At 36.5% G+C, this 13,661-nt stretch overlaps 1 pseudogene; it reads left to right on the forward strand.

The window, feature by feature from the left end:
- The first annotated feature begins 131 nt into the window (after positions 1-131).
- The window catches only part of LOC113038092 (sodium-dependent phosphate transport protein 2A-like), a 22,438-nt pseudogene continuing 8,908 nt past the window's right edge, over positions 132-13,661 (forward strand).

Below are 13,661 nucleotides of genomic sequence, written 5' to 3' on the forward strand. Positions count from 1 at the left end.
TATAGTTCCTATCTATTGCTCACAACCATGCCAGTGTCCCCTGACTGATAACAGATAGATGCTGGATGTTCACATCATGAGCTTTCACCCACTCTAAATTATTTCTGCTTTTTTTAACACTGAAAATGACTATGGCCCAGATCATTAGTGCTGTTGCTCCATTGTCACATCTCCACAGTCAGCTCACCGCAGGAGTACGGATCGAGGCTGAAGGCTGGCTTCCCTATGGATCCAGCCCTGGAGCAGAGTGCAGAGTACAGGGTTAGAGAATTAGAGTTTCAGGAAACAATGTGCTCACAGTGACATTTTATGAGAAAATGAATCAATTCTGTCAAGATTTCATTTCATTGTTCATGGGTGTCCATTTTTGCCAGCTGGCCAAGACGTAAATTATGGGATTGTTTGGGGAGAAAGATATTTTTACTGAACTCACCAATGTTGCTATTTGATTATTGTGAATGTCTGATTTGTTTCTGCGACAGCAAATAATGGACAAAATATAACCAACATGCATCGATTATTATGTACAAAAAAGTCAACAATTAAAGGGACAGCTCATCTAAAAATTTAAATTCTGAAATTCATAATTTAAATTTTGGGGGGAACTACCGCTTTTAGACAAATAATCTCTTATTCTTCACATTTTCAGTTTAGAATGTGTGTTTAGTATATGACCAAACAAGCAGTTTATGTATAGTCTATATCTAACTTTGATGTCATAAGATAGTATCATGGGTGTCTTGTGAGATCATTTAATTTAACAATTGACTACATCAGGGATTTTATCATTGTAGCATTCATGAGAGGTTGAAAGAATGTTATTCATTTATGAACCTTTCAGTTAGCACTAGAGTGAATTATAGTGTTACTGATTAGCAGACTCTTAAAGGAATAGTTCACCCTAAGGCCATCCAAGATGTAGATGAATTTGTTTGTTCATTGGAACAGATTTGGATAAGTTTAGCATTATATCACTTGCTTGTGAATGGGTGCCGTCAGAATGAGATCATAAGTAATACAAAAAGTTATTGCGTGTTTGTAATAAACTAATCCATCAAGACACTTTAAACTTCAAAGCATTGCTTCCAGCTAATATATATATATATATATATATATATATATATATATATATATATATATATATATATATATATATACATATAAAATTGACTTGCTTTCTAATCTTTTTGTATTCTATCTGTATTCTTTTCATTTATTATACAATTAACAAAAGCAAAAAACACTAACACTAGACTGCTCTATTCTTTTTCTATTCTATCTTTTTCTGTCTATCTTTTCTAAAATGTATTTTTATTTATTATATTATCTAAAAGCCCTTGCTATGTGTACTGCGTTAAGCTAACTGAGACTTGTTATAGCTCTTGTATATCATTGCTCTTTTGTTGATTTTGATTGCTTGCATTGTCCTCATTTGTAAGTCACTTTGGATGAAAGCATCTGTTAAATGACTAAATGTAATGTAAAATATGAGTCCATTATACATAATATTTTCTCCACTTACAAAGTAAAATATCCACAGATCATGCACTGTTTATTAGTGAAAACAGTCCAAAACAGATTTTTTTTTTTTTTTTTTTTTTGAGGATCCATTGGCAAGCAAATGATGTAATGCTTTATTACTCCAAACACATTCATCTACATCTACATCTATCTAAAAACATTTTTCAGGTTTCCATTTTTTGGTAAAAAACTTTACCTCTACACTCTACCTTCAAAAACGTAAGCATCAGTAATTTATGCAGTCATGCATTTTGCTATCTGCAGTCAGGCAATGTAATTGAAAAGCAGAGAAAGTCTGTAAGTATACAAACCATTCATCAATGTCTTGAAAAAAATCTCACCACTTGGTGTCCCACTGTCCATTCTCTGGCCCCTCAGAGCGACATGAACAACTATTGAGCTATGCACATTGATGTCTGTCACAGCTAAAGCATTGTGAATAAAAGGCAGGTATAAATGATGGCGGATAAATGCATACACAGACAGCCAGATGAGCGGTGCATCATTACATGACGAGGTACAAATTGATCATGTGTTGTGTTTAATTGCTTCACAATCAAGACTGTGAATATCAATACATTCAAAGAGGATGGTGAAAGAAAAAAAAGGAGGAATGAAGCAACTCAGAACCATTTGAGTCTACTGAGATTTTAATGTTCAGGAACAGAACAAACTTTTTTGTTATTAATGTTCAGTTTTTAAATTCATAATGTCCCAGATGAGACACACATGACAGCTTTTTCATAAAGAGACATTGAATGAACCAGTGGTAAAATGTCTCAGAATTGTAATAAAGCAAAAACCCAAAATTGAAAACTAATTTTCTTACAATTACGTTTAACCGCAGCAAGCATCAATGATGGTATTAATTATGTGAACTGAATCAAATGTGTTTCTCCTTTCTGAGTCCTGGATAAGTGGAAATGAATCTCGCAAAGGGCGTGAAATTAAAGATAATTAAAATTTTCACTGAATTCACAAATCACATTGTAATGACTCTTGAGCCAACTGCATAATTAACGAACTTAACCAGATCTGTCGAATCAAAAGAAAACAATTAAGGAAAAAATCTGGATTTGAATTTGGGTTGTACACAGTGTGTGTACTGGTATTCACTACATTATGTGGAACAAATTTTCAAGACCAAGTACAGTAATACTAGTAAATTTTGTCCTTGTGGGGACATTTTTGGGTCCCCATGAAAAAAACAAGCTTTTAAATCTTACAGAATGAAGTGTTTTGAAAATATGAAATAGAAGAATGTACAAACCCGATTCCAAAAAAGTTGAGACACAGTACAAATTGTAAGTAAAAAAGGAATGGAATAATTTACAAATCTCATAAGCTTATATTTTATTCACAATAGAATATAGGTAACATATCAAATGTTGAAAGTGAGACATTTTGAAATGTCATGTCAAATATTGGCTCATTTTGGATTTCATGAGAGCTACAAATTCCGAAAAAGTTGGGACATGTAGCAATAAGAGGCTGGAAAAGTTAAATGTACATATAAGGAACAACTGGAGGACCAAATTTCAACTAATTCGGTCAATTGGCAACATGATTGGGTATAAAAAGAGCCTCTCAGAGTGGCAGGCTCTCTCAGAAGTCAAGATGGGCAGAGGATCACCAATTCGCCCAATGCTGCGGTGAAAAATAGTGAAGCAATATCAGAAAGGAGTTTATCAGAGAAAAATTGCAAAGATTTTGAAGTTATCATCATCTTCAGTGCATAATATCATCCAAAGATTCAGAGAATCAGGAACAATCTCTGTGCGTAAAGGTCAAGGCCGGAAAACCATACTGGATGCCCGTGATCTTTGGGCCCTTAGGCGGCACTGCATCACATACAGGAATGCTACTGTAATGGAAATTACAACATGGGCTCAGGAATACTTCCAGAAAACATTGTCGGTGAACACAATCCACCGTGTCATTCCAAGACTCATTTAAACATATGCTCCCATCCAGATGTCATCTCTTTCAGGGAAGACCTTGCATTTTCCAACATGACAATGCCAGACCACATACTGCATCAATTACAACATTAAGGCTGCTTAGAAAAGGCGTCCGGGTACTGTAATGGTCAGCCTGCAGTCCAGATCTTTCACCCATAGAAAACATTTGGTGCGTCATAAAGAGGAAGATGTGACAAAGAAGACCTAAGACAGTTGAGCAGCTAGAAGCCTGTATTATACAAGAATAGGACAACATTCTTATTCCTAAACTTGAGCAACTTGTCTCCTCAGTCCCCAGACATTTGCAGACTGTTATAAAAAGAAGAGGGGATGCCACACAGTGGTAAACATGGCCTTGTCCCAACTTTTTTTTTAGATGTGTTGATGCCATGAAATTTAAAATCAACTTATTTTCCCCTTAAAATTATATATTTTCTCAGTTTAAACATGTGATATGACATCCATGTTGTATTCTGAATAAAATAGTGAAATTTGAAACTTCCACATCATTGCATTCTGTTTTGATTCACAATTTGTACAGTTTCCCAACTTTTTTGGAATCGGGTTTGTATTTTTTGTTTATTTAAAAAAAAAGAATTCAGATATTCTAAAAGAATAAAATGATTTTTTTTCCCTGCAGTGATCCATGGCAAGATGCTCCAAGACATCATCTGAGCCACAAATCTATTATTATTTTTTATTTTTTGTCTTACAACAAAGATCTTAGAACACTAAATAAAATATTAGTTGAGTGTGTTCTTCTCTTCAATCATTTGATTGCCATATAATCTGAATACTTTTAATACTACAAATATGTTTTGCTTTGGAAAATCAAAAATTTTTATTTCTGAAAAATTCTTCCATTTTTGTCCAGAACAATATAATGAGGAATATGGGAAAACACATCTTCATCAATATTTGCAAGATAACCCTTCTTCTTCTATTTCTGTATAAGTTTGTCTGTTTGCTGGACATTCCCAGCTCAGCCTTTATATTGTAAGTAAATCTTACTCTCATTTCCAAAAGAAATGTGGAAGCTAATTATTTTGTGACCAGTGCGAATCTCAATATCACATCCACAATGTGGAAATAAAATCTGTGAGTGGACTGTGTCGTATCTTTGTATAGGTATGGTTGCAGTGGACATATTTAAGGACATTGCTGCCCTTTCTAACCCTGTGGCGGGAATACTGGTTAATAATTATAAAATCCTTACATTCATATAGCGCTTTTCTAGGCACTCAAAGCACTTTACATTGTCAGGGGGTATCTCCTCATCCACCACCAGTGTGCAGCATCCGCCTGGATGATGCGACGGCAGCCATATTGCGCCAGAACGCCCACCACACACCGGCTTACCGATGGAGAGGAGACAGAGTGATGAAGCCAATCAGCAGATAGTTACTGTCCTGGTCCAAAGTTCCAGTCCTTCCACTGTTGTCAGCTTGGTCTGCTCTAGATCTAAGTCAGACACAGCCAATTCAAACACAGTCCTGCTCTACCAAACCTAAAATCCTACATTTATCACAATATTATAATTCTTAAACATTTTTACACAGCGCTCTGGAATACTCAATTCTGACTGGTCATCAGTGCCATCTAGAGGGCTGATATTTTGTAATATTCCGTTTTTAACTGTTCAGTTATGCTTATTGCGTACTATAAAGTAGTTGAAAAGCTTGCGGAATGAGTATTTTGTCCTGCTGCATAACCCAAGTTCGCTTCAGCTTGAGGTCACGGACAGATGGCCGGACAATCTCCTTCAGGATTTTTTGGTAAACAGCAGAATTTATGGTTCCATTTATCATAGCAAGTCATCCAGGTCCTGAAGCAGCAAAAGAGCCCCAGACCATCACACTACCTCCACCATATTTTATTGTTGGTATGATGTTCTTTTTCTGAAATGCGGTGTTACTTTTATGCCAGACATAATGGGACACGCACCTTCCAAAAAGTATTCTCCCAAAAGTCTTGGGGATCATCAAGATGTTTTCTGGCAAAACTGAGATGAGCCTTTATGTTCTTTTAGCTCAGCAGCGGTTTTCGTCTTGAAACTCTGCCATGCAGACCATTTTTGCCCAGCATCTTTCTTATGGTGGAGTCATGAACACTGACCTTAACTGAGGCAAGAGAGGCCTGCTGTTCTTTGGATGTTGTCGTGGCATCTTTTGTGACCTCTTGGATGAGTTGTCGCTGTGCTCTCAGGGTAATTTTTGGTCGGCTGGCCACTCTTGGGAAGGTTCTCCGTTGTTTCATGTTTTTGCAAATTGTGAATAATGGCTCTCACTGTGGTTCGCTGGAGTCCCAAAGCTTTAGAAATGGCTTTATAACCGTTTTCCAGACTGATAGATCCAATTACTTTATTTCTCATTTGTTTCTGAATCTCTTTGAATCTCGGCATGATGTCTGGCATTTGATCTTTTGGTCTTCTTCTTCTTCTTCTTCTTCTTCTTCTTCTTCTTCTTCTTCTTCTTCTTCTTCTTCGATTTAATGGCAGGTTGTGAACCAACTTCCAAGGTGCATACCCTACCTCTCTTTGTCAGGCAGGTCCTATTTAAGAGATTTCTTGATTGCGAACAGGTGTGGCAGTAACCAGGCCTGGGTGTGACTAGAGAAATTGAACTCAGGTGAGATAAAACACAGTTTTAACAGGGGGACAAGCACTTCTTCACACAGGGTCATGTAGTTTTGGATTTTGTTTTCCCTTAATAATAAAAACCTTCATTTAAAGACTGAATGTTATGTTCACTTGTGTTATCTTTGACTAATAGTTAAATTTGTCTGATGATCTGAAACATTCAAGTGTGACAAACATGCAAAAAAAAATGTTTTTTCACACAACTGTACAGATGAAGCAAAAGTGACATTTTGGAGGTGAAATCAAATAATTTTAATCTAGACAATCTGCAATTTTTGTGTCAAGGCAATAGTTTTCTGAGTGATGTGACCACATCTTTCGGAATGTAGCACATAAGTCTTACTTTCATTTTGCTTTTTGATCTTTTTGCCACTTGGTATCCCTCTGACCATCCACTTTTACTGTATGTAAAAGAGCAGCCTGAACATTCCACAAAACTTCTTGTTTTGTGTTCCACAAAAGTTTTCAACAACATGAGGATGAATAAATAATAACAGATTTTTCATTTTGGATGATTTATTCCTTTAAGGACACAGCCAGTTGGGTGTCATTATAAATAAAAAGAAAACTGGTCATTAGTTTTCTTGTTAAATGCTGTGGAGCTTGTTAAAACTTACGTAGCCTAATTAAATATCACACTGTTTGCCCTCCAGTACTCTTCTGTCTCTCATTAATAGGGATTTAGAGTTAAAAGACAATTAAATGTTTTCCCTTTCAGCTGGATAAGATTGTAATCGTAGGTATAGCAACAGGGCAAGAGGTGCTGCACAATAAGAGCGTGTTCAAAGGTTGGTGCCATTTACGGACTATGGTGAGCGATGTCTCTGTTTGCCTACAGATGAAGATCTTTGATGTACTGACGTTATTTAAATTTATTATCCACAGATCCAAGAGAATGTTTCTTTTTTGCCTTCAGAAAACTCAATAGCGCAGACCACGTCACTACACATTAATGCTGAAAAAGATGTGAGTCGAAACTCTCAAATTTCAAAGAAATAGAGAATGAAATGAACAGAGACACAGCAAGACCATCCTTTGATTGATCTGCCTTTAGTCATTTCACGCATACGTTTTTAAATTACAAAATATTGTTCTACATTCTATCTAGTTTCAAACTTGAAGATTTGTTAATACAGAGAAATGCTGTATTCAAACAATGCTCCCTTTTTGCGGTGAAGAAAACTCATTTTCCAGTCCTTCTGTAGACTGTTTGGCTGTTCTTCATTTACTCAAAGCTCCGTCGGGGCTAATAAATATAATTTATACTGTGTTAGTACATCCTGTGATAGAAATGTCCTCTGACTCATATGCTTGTTTAAAAGACTAACTACACATTCGAAATCAACAACAGTAACAAACATCTAACAGGCTGAATTAGGAAGCAAGATGTCTTTAAACTTTCAATAAGCTTTTGACTAATCTTTCCTCGTATAATGACTTGGAGGCAATACACTTCATATTTCTTTTTAATCATCTTTCAAATACAAGAGCCATCCCATTAAGGTAAAAAAAAAGAAAAAGAAGAACTAATAATCCCATATTTATCAGGGGACAGGCAATGGCTAAAGCCCTTCATTATAACTGTGGGCTTCATTTTTAGAAGCCACTTTTTCGTGATGCATAAACAATTATATCATATTATGTCATTTATAAGAATCTGAAATCCTCTTTCTTCTAACACACCATAATCAGCAGCTGATGGGCTAATCACTGTTAATATGAACACATGCCTGTCAATGCATGAGTGACAGGCACATTTCCACAGGAGACTGGAGATGTAAATGCATGTGTTTACTGGAGCAGGCTCTCATCTATTTGTGGAGACAGGATTGTCTGATCTGGCTGTGGGGTTGATTCTGCTGGCATCCTCACTGCTGGTTCTTCGCACCTGCCTCCTGCTGCTGGTTAAGCTTCTCAACTTCCTTCCCCAGGGACAAGTGGCCAAAGCCATCCATAAAATCATCAACACAGGTGGGAACTACCTATTTACACAGTTAATGTAATTGAGAGGATCCATGTCAAATGCTCTAAGAAGACTCTTCATATTTGTCAATTATTTTTCTCTTGACCATAGCTATATATTTCATCTCAACACATGATAATGTTTTTATTAATCTTGATGGTCTAATCAGAACATAAACATTTATTCTACAGATTTATTCTGAACGAATTAATTTATTAGTTAATTGCTTTACTTACCCAGTTGATTGATTACATTGATAATGGCAAACGTTTTGTATCAAAAGTTTTCTAAAATGTTTCATTTAAATATGCAAAGGAGTTATTATTTAATGAAATATGTACTGATTTGCATACATTTCTACCACAAAAATGTGAACACTTGAAGTCAGTTTCAAAATTGTTGTTTATTTTTTTAGATTCAAATGTTTTTCGCCTCTGTAGAAACCTTAAGGATACAGGAATAAAAATTTAAAGTTTGGTGCGTGCAAGTACTGAAGTTGAGATTTATGGCTCTGGAGAAAAAACAAACAAACATTTAAAAAAAAACAAAATATGTATTGTAATTGAAATCTATTGACAAAAATAAATAAAATGCTATAAAAGAAACACTTAACAGTGTCTTTTGGATGTTTTCTTTTCACAAAAAAAATAAAAAAATAAAATAAAATAAAAATTTGCCTGCAACGTCTTCACTTAAAAATCAAGTTGAATCTCAGATAACATAAAAAATTATGTTGAAATAGGTTAAATTGCTTTGATTAATAAAAAGTAACGGAAAAACATACAGTATGCTGTCATGACTCATTGATCTTATAATCCATATGTTATAATCTTATAATACATTACCATGGATTTACGTATATTTGTGTGGGAATCTTCTATCATTATTCATTATCAAATTAAATAAATAAATAGCATTTTTTTATTATTTTTATGAATGATTAAAAAATATATATGATTACATTATATGATTTGGGATTATTGTATCCTTGATAAGTACTGTGTAATTAGGAAAATAAATTAATTTATTTTCCTTAATAACTGAACAATGCATAATCTAAATTTAGAGGGGAGCTCTAAATATGTGGTAACACCAACAAGGGACCAGGGACCAACAAGTTGCTTATTATATAGCATATAGGCAGTTTTTTAGTACTTTAAAGCAAATAGTAATGCCTTATTTTAGATGACCATATTTTAGACCCTTTAACCCTACCCTATACCTGAACTAAATTAACAACTTCCTTACTAACTATCAATAAGCAGCAAATGTAGGAGGAATAGGAGTTTATTGAGGCAAAAGTCGTAGCTAATAGTTAGTTAATAGTGAGAACTGGTCCCCCCAAAAAAGTGTGACCAAATATGTTACAGTTTATCAGTTAACATACACTGCTCATAATCAGGCCTCTTACTAGCAGAAACATCACTGGTCTTTTGAATTTTTGCAGGAATATATAGGCTCCAGTTAGCACTTTGTCACTTTCTAAGTGTGCTGCCATTTTGGAAAGAAGAATTTTGCTAAGAATTTCATCAAGTGTCTGAGAAACCCCAAAGGGAGCCTCATGTATCTTTTCAGTATTTTCATGAGATGTAAACAAAACTCTTTCCTGCAGACGCCCCTATCTCATTCGGCTGGCTGACTGGCTACCTGGTTGGTGCCGGCATGACCTTTGTTATTCAGAAGAGTTCGGTGTTTACTTCTGCCATCACTCCTTTGATAGGTGAGTCCTTTCTCTTAGATGAACAGGTTGAACATATGGGCAAGAATTTCAGTAAAGTGTCTGAATTTCTCCTGTATAATTTAGCTGTGCTCCCAGATGAACTGAGAAATGTATTACACCCAAAAGCACCTCTGAGTAATGCTCTAATATTTGCATTTAGAAGCCTCAGAGGAGTAATGCTCTAATATTTGCATTTAGAGGCCTCGGGGGAGTTAATCTTTGGCCCTCACTGGGTTGACTGTTGACTTCCACTCATTCGTATTCACTAGTCTATGAGCTTTGTGCTCTGAGAATCAATGGTCTTCCCTGTGAATAATGTGAAGGTTTTATTCAATACAGTCGCTAATGCACTCAATTTCCCAGGGCAAAGACAGACATACGTTGTTATGTGTAAACAAATAAGAGTAAGAGAGAAGGATTTTAATTAGAGGCAGGGAGAACCAGTGCCAAAAGAACCTCTCGTTTATGTACGTAATCCTCAATTCAATTCAATTCAGTTCAATTCAACTCAATTCAAGTTTATTTGTATAGCACTTTTTACGATACAAATCATAGCAAAGGAACTTTACAGAAAATTAAGTTTCTACAACATTTAGTAGTAGCTTATCAAATGTATGGAAAAATCTATTAAAGATGTAATCAAACAGACGATGAACACTATTAACAGCAATTACTATATTAAGCAATCCAATTTATAGCAACATTTGGTAGTTCTGTATGTTGTCTCAGGGTTGGCATAATCCGAGGTTTTCTGAGGGCATCATCTCTTCTCAGGTGTTATGGATCCAGACTGGAACTTGTGTATATCCTAGCTACCACGGGTTGTAAATCCCATGGCAAAACACATATAGAGACATAATTAGCGTAGCTGCTGTTTCAACCAAATACAATGTATTAGTTTAACCCAAGCTAAAGAATAATGAACATTTGATTAAAAATAACTGCAGTCAAAAATTATGAGATGCATTATTTGAATGCTTGGCCAAAGAGATCTGAACATTATCAAGGGATCATTGAACATCATCAGGAAGGCTATTCCAGAGTTTGGGAGAGGAAAATGCCCAAAAGCTCTACCTTCTTTAGTGGACATTGACCCAGACTTTTGACTGTAGAGGAAGTAACAGTAAATCTGTCTAGTTGCAAATTATAATTTACAAGGTTCTGTGTACTGCTTTTTTGGTCCAATAAGTAATATATTTGTCTTATCCGAATTTAATAGGAGAAACTTATTGTTCATTCAATCTTTTAAATTTTTAACACAATCTGTTAGCTTAGATAATTTAGTTAGAAGTTTCATCTGGTCTCATTGAGATATATAGTTGAGTATCATCAAGCATAACAGTGTAAACTTATCCCTTATTTTCTAATAATATTACCAAGGGGCAACATGTATATTGAAAATAGCAGAGGACCTAGGACAGATCCTTGTGGCAATCCATATTTTACTGGTGATAAATGAGATGACTCCTCATTTAAATAAACAAAGTAGTAGCGATCAGACAGGTAGGATCTAAACCATCTTAAAGCCTGCCCTTGAATACCTGTATAGTTTATTATCCATGAGTATGTCATGATCTATGGTGTCGAACGCAGCAATAAGATCAAGTAAAAATAGCAATGAGATGCAGCCTTGATCTGAAGCAAGAAGCAAGTCATTTGTAATTTTAACAAGTGCAGTTTTTGTGCTATGGTTGGGCCTGAAACCTGACTGAAATTCTTCATACAGATCTTTTTTGTTTTTGCAGGAAGGAGCACAATTTAGCAGACACAACTTTTTCAAAAAATTTAGACATAAATGGAAGATTTGAAATTGGTCTGTAATACCAGTTCACTAGGATCTGCTTGTGGTCTCTTAACCCTCATTCCCTGATAGAGGGAACGGAGACGGTATGTCAATGACGATATGGAGTATGGGGTTGTGGACTTGTGAGCCCAAATCCTCTCTGATTAAGTGAAACCACCTATGAAATTTGGCTAGTGGATTTTGCATGCTGAGCCACTCCCCATGCACACGGGTATAAATAGGCGACAGGTGCATCCATTATTCAGATGTTGTTCTAAGGAGCTGAGAACTTGTCCCTGGCAACCAGCAATGGTTTGTGGGTATGGCATAACGGGGAAATCAATCTTCAATGAAAGATTGCTGGGGAATGATGGGGAAGCAAGCCTTCCAGAGAAGGGCGCTACAGATGCCACATCCTAACAGTAGTGGAGACACTGATATGGAATGACACAGGCCTGGGGCAGGACATACGGAATGGAACTCTGAGGCAGGTCCTACCCGAGGAGCTCCTGACAGAATGGTCTGTCAAAGAGGCAGACACAGGTTCACCAAGAGGGAAACCTTACCATGGAAGAATACCCATGTGGGATCTCCTGTAGGGAATCAAGCCATATGGACATCTAGCCCTGTACAGGGGCTGTCTGAAGACCCGGCCAAGCTAACACCAATGCTGGGTCTGAATTCAGACTGCTTCCCACCAGGGTTCATTGTCTGGAGAACTGTACTGGAGGAGGAAACTGGTACTTGAATCCCCGGGTGAGAGGGAATGGCGCAGCAAGTTTGACACCAGCAAGCTCCTTCCACCACTTAATTGTTACCCGACACAGGAAGAAACTGGCTCAATGCAGAGACTGTAAACTCTCGTGAAGGTGTTTGGTGTTGCCCAGCCCACAGCTCAACATATTTCTTCCAGAGAAGTGTCGTGCACCAACGCATAGGAGGAGGCAACACTCTCAGGTTCTCAGGACAACATGAGAGTAGGCCGGCCTGAACACAAGGCACTTTTGCCAAAAATGCTTGAAAATCCCTGACCCTCTTGATGGAAGTGAGCGTGGTCAGGAGCGCTGTCTTAGCAGACAGGAATTGAGCTCACTGAGTCTAGTGGCTCAAAGGGATTCCTCTCAAGGCCAGCCACGATGGTAGAAAGATCACAGGATTTAACCTTCTGACACCCCTCAGGAACCTGGCGAAAAGACCATTTAGTTATTATTAATTTAAATCAGAGCTTTTGGTGTTCCTTTATGTCTGTTTGAGGGTTTTACAAATATTTAACCAATGAAAAGCATGTCACTAAACCTCGTAATGCCATTGGATCCTCAAACTGTCAGTGAAACCTTATATTTTCACCTAACCTGCAGTAAGAACACAGACTGGAGCCAGATATCTGTGTGTTCACAATGCAAGGGTAAATAAATATCTAGTATTTGAATAAGTACAGTGCTTTCTTTATCCAAACACTATGTCTGTAAAGGCTGATGTTTTGTGTTTTGTGTGGAGAAGAGTCTTATCATTTGCCTTCTGGTTGTAGCCAAAATAGTTTTGTACATTTGAAATATACTGTGCATTTAATGCTTCATCGTTTAGGCTATATTGTGAGATTTTGGCCAAGTGTATTAAACAATAAGAAAAAATAAGCTCCCATATCGCTACAATAAATGTTATAACATGTTGATCAAAGTGTATAATGCAGATCCACTATATAAACACAGATGTACATAATTTGCTGGTCAAAAACCTTGTTGACTCGATTTTAGGTTGATTTTCATAAAATGTTAAGTGCAGTGTCTGATAAAGCCACAATACCAACTCTGACAATGCATTGATTAAAGGGTTAGTTCACCCAAAAATGAAAATTAGGCTAATCAGCCTGGAACTGGTTGCAGACACAACTGTTGGCGCAATATAGATTAAAGGGATTATTACGTTTTGACTATGGATATTTTTCTTACAAAAATGCATCAGTTCACCACAGCAGGCATTTGTTCATGCCCTTAAGCCATGTAAGACACTTTTGTGACACTTCTTTTGGTCTGATGCATGCAACACCTGCTGAGTAGCATTAAACATCTTGTAAG

The sequence above is a fragment of the Carassius auratus genome, chromosome 21 (genome assembly GCF_003368295.1).
Source record: "Carassius auratus strain Wakin chromosome 21, ASM336829v1, whole genome shotgun sequence".
Classification (NCBI taxonomy): domain Eukaryota; kingdom Metazoa; phylum Chordata; class Actinopteri; order Cypriniformes; family Cyprinidae; genus Carassius; species Carassius auratus.